The sequence below is a fragment of the Halichoerus grypus genome, chromosome 9 (genome assembly GCF_964656455.1).
Source record: "Halichoerus grypus chromosome 9, mHalGry1.hap1.1, whole genome shotgun sequence".
In the NCBI taxonomy this organism is placed as follows: Eukaryota; Metazoa; Chordata; class Mammalia; order Carnivora; family Phocidae; genus Halichoerus; species Halichoerus grypus.
The window spans coordinates 80,755,116-80,761,649 of record NC_135720.1 but is presented as its reverse complement, the minus strand read 5'-3'; positions in this window follow the sequence as shown (position 1 = coordinate 80,761,649).

Genomic DNA, 6,534 nt, shown 5'->3' with positions numbered 1-6,534 from the left:
TTTCTCCCTTTCATTCCTTGACGATAAGATTGGTTTAGAAGGATGATTACCCATCTGAACAGTGAACATAGCTGCGTGCTCAAGAGAGTTCTCACAAGTCTCCACCCACCTAATCCTAAAGAAAAAGGAGAATGAGGAACAATCGAAGAAAAGTCCCTTAATAACAATGTAATACCTCTGTTAGGATCTGTAGGATTTAAGTTTCCATTTAGTCAGAATTAGTTAGGAAATTTAAATGTGTCCTCAGTGCAGCAAAGGGCACAAAAAAAAGAGAAGCATGAGGAGGAGGAGCTGTGGCTCATCTGGTCTACTGACTCTGTACAAACAAGTATACTGCCAAGTCACCTAACAGAAACTTTATAAGCAAGTTTAGTTTCCCCTTTAAACTCAGCAAAGTAGCCATCCCCCAGGCAAGAAAGGAACTCTAAAACACCAGTCTCATTCTCTCCCTTCCAGCTCATGGCTGCCTCTTTCCCAGGCAATGACTGGAGGAAAGAATTCCACAGTGACTGTAAGACCCAGCTTTGGCGGAGGGATGGGGGGGGGTGGGGGGGGAGGAGGTTGGATGAATGGGCACTTCTGATCATGTATCACTCGGCGTAAATATCTCCCTCATCCTTTCTCGACATCACCTTCATGCTCATCCTGAAGACAAAAGTTAAGTTTCTCAGATTGACACAAGACCCTGTCTCCACCATCTGGTTCCTGTTTCCCTCTCCAAACCCAGCCCTGTGCCTTCCCAGCCTTCTCTTCCCTCCCTTCATGTTCCTTCACAGATTTTTACAAGGGCCTCCATCTGCCAGGAATGCCTTTCCTCTAGGAAACTCAAATCGCTTAGTTATGTTGCAATGTTCTTATCAGAGAAAATAGTAAAATCCCAAAGGTAGTAATTCAATGGTATATCTTGCACCTGCAAAATGAGCCTAAGTTTTAAAGCTTTACTTTTGGTCTTGTGTAGGGAAGTCTAAGCTCTACCATCAGTATTTACTTGAACTGATAAATCATTAGAATTCAAGCGAAAACAGCAATAACATGAATGAAACACCAAAAGAAATACTCAACATCATCTATATATGATGGGTACAATGCGACTTTCAGCTTAACTGTGCACCGGACTATATTATACATTATATTTGAAGCCACTGTGGCTGCCTGCCTTTGCTCACTTACAGATGAAATGCTGAAGGACTTATCAATGTCAATGGGTGTCATCAAAATTTTTAAGTGAAAAGCCCTTTGAAAATCATAATTAAAGGTCATCATTTAAAAGATCATTGGAAACTATAAATTAAGATTTTGAGTCACTTGGGTATTCAAGAAGTTCATCTCATTCAGCATAGGCATAACCAGAAATTATTTATAGTCTACAGTTTTATAAAGCTATTTATTCTAGCGTTTTATGGAAATAATCATGAGAAGTTCCTTATAATCCATGATAAATATCAAGAGACAATAATATTTTAATCACATCCACAAGAAGTTAGAGAATTGGTCCACCAATTTCTTCCTTTATGTTTTACCCATATATATTTCTTCCTTACATCTCCAGGTTTTGATGGTTTCTACACTAACAATTAGGCTTTCTATTGGTTTTCCCGAGATAATTTCTTGGTGTTTTTGGAGAGAACAAGAGCTATGGATAAAGCAACAAGGAAAAATAAGATGACCACAGAATTAATTGCCACGAATAATGATAGTATACATGCCAGAAAATGACATACTAATAGGATGAGACATTTAGGTCTTGCTCTGAAATGCCAAAGCTGAATTGATTCAAGCTGTTCTTGAAATAAGGATTCCTTGGAAACTTATGCGCAGACGATGTTGGCTAAGAAAAAAAAAATACCCCAAATAAAATCAAATATAACTGATAAAGGCTGGAAGAACTTCAAAAAGAAATACATATAGCACTGGTGTAATAGGGAGAGTTCCTTATCTTTGGACAAAACTTAACTTTTGTCTTAAGGATGAGTCCAAGAGACTTATTCCTAGAGAAGCTATTCCAATTACAAACATCAATTAAATGATTGTTCTCACTTCACTGAGAATGCCTATGCTCATCTCTGTTGATCCCTTTCCTTTCTCATGATGAATGGACAACAATGAACAAAATCAAGTGGTGGATCTTATTCCATTTATTCAGACTTTCAAAATTTACCAAATTATGTTAGACAACAACCGTTGAGCCTTCTTGTAAATGTGTTCATCCAATATTTATATGAATATCGTATTTTTGCAATTCATCATTTTCAGCCTTTCTCTTGGAGATTTTACTTCCAAATTAAATATTCAATGAAAAGTTCTCCAAATATCACAGGGATGGCTTTCCTTTCTTCTACAGTTAGTCAATGAGCTAATATAGTATAGCCATCATTCCTCTTTCCGTTGTTGAGCAAAATTTAGCTCTCAATCTCTCTCCGTATGTCTCTTTCCAAATACATTCCTTCTCTCCACAATTTCTTCATTTGTTTTTCTATGCTTCCTTCCCTCCATACTCTCTCATTCATCCCCACATTTGACATTTTGGCAGCTAGCCTTCTGAACAAGTTCTAATAGCCCATTCAAGCCCTCCAGGAAAGCAGAATGCTGTAAGGCTAATGAATAAATCTGGGTTTATTGAAAATTTGTCTGCATTTTAATAAAACTGAAAGTAATCGTTATTTTTAAACCACCCATTTTTGTGCTTCCTGAGGACTAAAAATGGAAAGGTAAGATTTAAAAAAGAGTTCCTTAGGAGCATGCAAGTTGAATTTGACAAAGTCTGAGAACTGAATGAAGACTCTGACCCAGCAGGCGCCTGGAGCCTTCTAAAGCTAGAGTCCGTAGGGACTCGGGGGCCTTCAGGCTGCACCCCTCAGCACGTGGTGCTAAGCAATGATGGCAACCCGCTGATATCTTGTCAGTGAGTTAGTTCTCCTGAATTATAGCATTTGGAATCAAGGAAAAGGCTGCCTTTTCCTACATGAACTCCTTAAAATTGCAGGTCTCCCCAACTTGCTGTGCCAGTATATCAGTTTTCCTTATCTAAAGGAAATCCAGCCTTCAGTTATGTGTGGCTTGAGACCGAATTTTCTCTTAGTATTCCTCCTTTACAAAGATAAAATTTCCCCTGATTTCACATGATTTCAGCCTGTTTGTTCTTGTATCTGTTTCCACTACCTAAAAACCCTGAGGCTTGTCATCTAATCCATTCTGCCACTTTCTCTTTCAGCCATTTATGTTGTGTTTGGTTTAGAGTAAGAAGATACTTTCCTGGTCTTTTTACATGAGGTGAACGAGAAGCTCAGAAAAGCTAAAGCCTTGTCCCCAAGAACCCTGAGTCAGCTCATCACCAATCTAATTCCAATCGGTGTTCTTTTCTTAAATTTTGACACCTTGTGTGTCAGTCAGAGCCTCAGAAAAAGAAATTTCTCCAGAAGGGTGCAAAGGATAAGGCTTTAATAAAGAGAAGGTTTACAAAGGTGTGAGAAAGTTAAGAAAATAAACTAAGAATGGTAAAGCATCCAGAAACTAGCAATGGAACTTGTTAATAGGAAGGCATTACCACCCCCAGCGGTGAAGAGACCTGGGGAGAAAACACCGATGTTGTTGTTGTCAGAGCTCGCGGAGACTTGGAGCTGAGGAGAGGGAGACCCCAGCAGGAGGTACGGTGTGGTAGCGCATAGCTGCTGCCAGACATGAGGCATCACAATAAGTTGTCTCCCCCTTCCTCTGATCTCCTGCTGGTGCTTCTCCCTGCCTGAACCCAAACTAAAGCCAGCCAGGAAAAGATCCCAAGTGATTTCTTCCTAAGACATTAGCTTCCAGAGGCCAAGAGCACAGAGTAGATCTAGGGGTTAGGGCTGAAGGATGAGAAAAAGGAGAATAACCAGCACACTTTATTGAGGCGTATTTGTGAATTAATGAACTATTTTTGAAGATTCATACCACTAGAGATACGAATCGTTCCCATTAAAAAAGTCAGCTTAATACTTAACTTGAAATTTCACCCTTGCTTGCGCAATCTCACTTATAAAAAGAGCATATGCTCTCAAACACTCCTAAAAGCTATAAGACTCTTGTTTTCTGGCCAGTCATCTAGCATCTGTTCAAGTTGATAAGCCATGTGCTTTCTGAAGTGCGAGCCTCCCTAGGAGAGTCTATGTGGCCCACACTAAAAATGTTATTGCTCTTTCCCACAAGAGGCTCTGTAGAAAAAGCTGGAGGGAGGTCTGAACATGTGATCAACACAAGACATCCCAACTGGTGAACTAACACTTTTCCTCAGCACTCAGTCACTGAGTCAAATGCAGCCCTTGTTGCACTGTTCCGAGTACTAAAAGCATCCTTGCATCTCATCAAAAAGGAATATCTTTTGTTCCTGACTTCTTTACCTCCTGTTGGTCTAGAGCACTCTCTATCCCATGTCTCTAATGGTGCTTTCTCGTTTTTCTCCTGCATATTTCCCCTAACCAAGAGGATGAAGGGGCTTCATTGTCTGTAATGTGTTACTAACAGAATAAGGATATTGAGCATGCATGTTCAACTATCCAGGAACTCTCAGATTCTGATAGGATCTTCAACTATTCCCGGGAAAAATGTTCCCTCCAGTGATTGAAAATCTAGTTTCGTGATTTTCAGGCCAAACAGGGGAAAGCATTCAGACTGAAGATATCTAGTCTATATTTTGATAGCCCAGTTTTCTCCTCAAGTATTTCCAACAACCCAGACAGAGGAGTTTCCCCCGGCTTTCCATGATTTGATCTAGACTGAGCCTGTCACAACATATATCTGGTAGAGCTATTGGTCCCAACAGTCTTCATAAAAGTAAGACAAAGTCTTTCTTGGCCAGTCCCACCCAGATAGTATGGGGCCTTGCCCTGTGGAATTCATGTCTACAAGAATGTGACAACTGAGTAGAGCTCTTGGCTGAGCTGTGATCTTAATAAGGCAGGTTTCTGGTTCTTCCAACATTCCTTTTCTCAGCCTTTTGCAATTGCATTCACCTTTCCATGATATCTGGTGCCTTCAGAGGTTCTTTCCCTTTTCCCTGATTAAACCTTTTATCCAAAATTGATTTGCCCTAGAATATAGATCATTAATAAATCTTAAAATGTTTCCCATGGCACCCACGCCATATACACACACATACATACACAAAAGAGAATTTGAATATAAGCAGTGATGAAGTCAGACATGCAAGGAGCAAGCCAAGCACCTGTGGAGACTGAGATGGATCTCCAAAAGAAAAAAGTGTTTGACATCAAATTCCCTAAGTTTCTGGCCACCACTCAGCCCTTACCCAACTTCTGGTTACCCATCTTAAAATTCTGAGATCATTCTGTATCTCTACCAGATCCAGATGCCGGCCTCCTTTTTTTTTTTCTTTTTAATAGAACAGCTTTACTGAGACACAATTCACCCATTTAAAGTGTTCAATTCTGTGGTTTTTACTATAGTTAGTAATACTGTCTTTGTGTATGGTGTGGTATATTTTTTGGTATATTCTCAAAAAAGTTGTACCATGTTACATTCTTATCATCCAGTGTGTGATAGTTCTGATTTCTCCACATACCTCGTAACATTTGTTATTATCTCTTTTTAATTATAATCATCTTAATGAGTTTGAAGTGGTATCCCACTGTGGTTTTGATTTGGATTTCCCTGATGGGTAGTGATGTTGAGCACCATTTCATTTGCTAAATGGCCATTTTTATACCTTCTTTGGTAAAATGTCTACTGAGATTTTATGCCCATTTTTAAATGGGGTTATAAGGTTTTTCATTACTTAAATGTAAGAGTTCTTTCTATATGCATATACAAGTCCCTTATCAAATATATGATCTGCAAATATTTTCTCCAATACTGTGGGTTGTCTCCTTGCTTGCTTAATATATCCCTTAAAACACAAAAGTTTTAATTTTGATGAACTCTAACATAATATTTTGTTGCTTTTGTTCACTTCTAAGAAGGTTTTATCTAAAGCAGTATCAAAGTGATTTAGTCCTACACTTACTTCAAAAAGGTTTATAATTTTACCTCTTACATTTAGTCCTATGATCTATTTTGAGTTAATTTTTGTGTATGGTGTGAGAAAGGAAACTATTTGTGTGTGGATATCCAGGAGTCTCGACACCATTTATTGAAAAGTCTGTTCTTTCTGTATTGAATTGTCTGGGTACCCTTGTTGAAAATCAATGCAACATAAATATAAGGGTTTATTTATAGACTCTTAATATCATTCTATTGTTCTATTTGTCTACTCTTATGCCTGTACCAGACTGTCTTGAATATTAGAGCTTTGGAGTAAGTTTTGAAATCAGGAAGTTTTGGTCCTCCAACTTTATGATTCTCTTTCAAGATTGTTCTAGCTGTTCTAGATTTCTTGAACTTCCATATTAACTTTAGGAGCATCTTGTCACTTTCTGCAAAGAAACCACCTGGGGTTTTGATAAAGGTTGTGTTGAATTTGTAGATCAATCTGAAGAGAATTCCCATCTTAACGATATTAAGTTTTCAAATCCATGAATATGGGATGTCTCTCTACTTAATTAG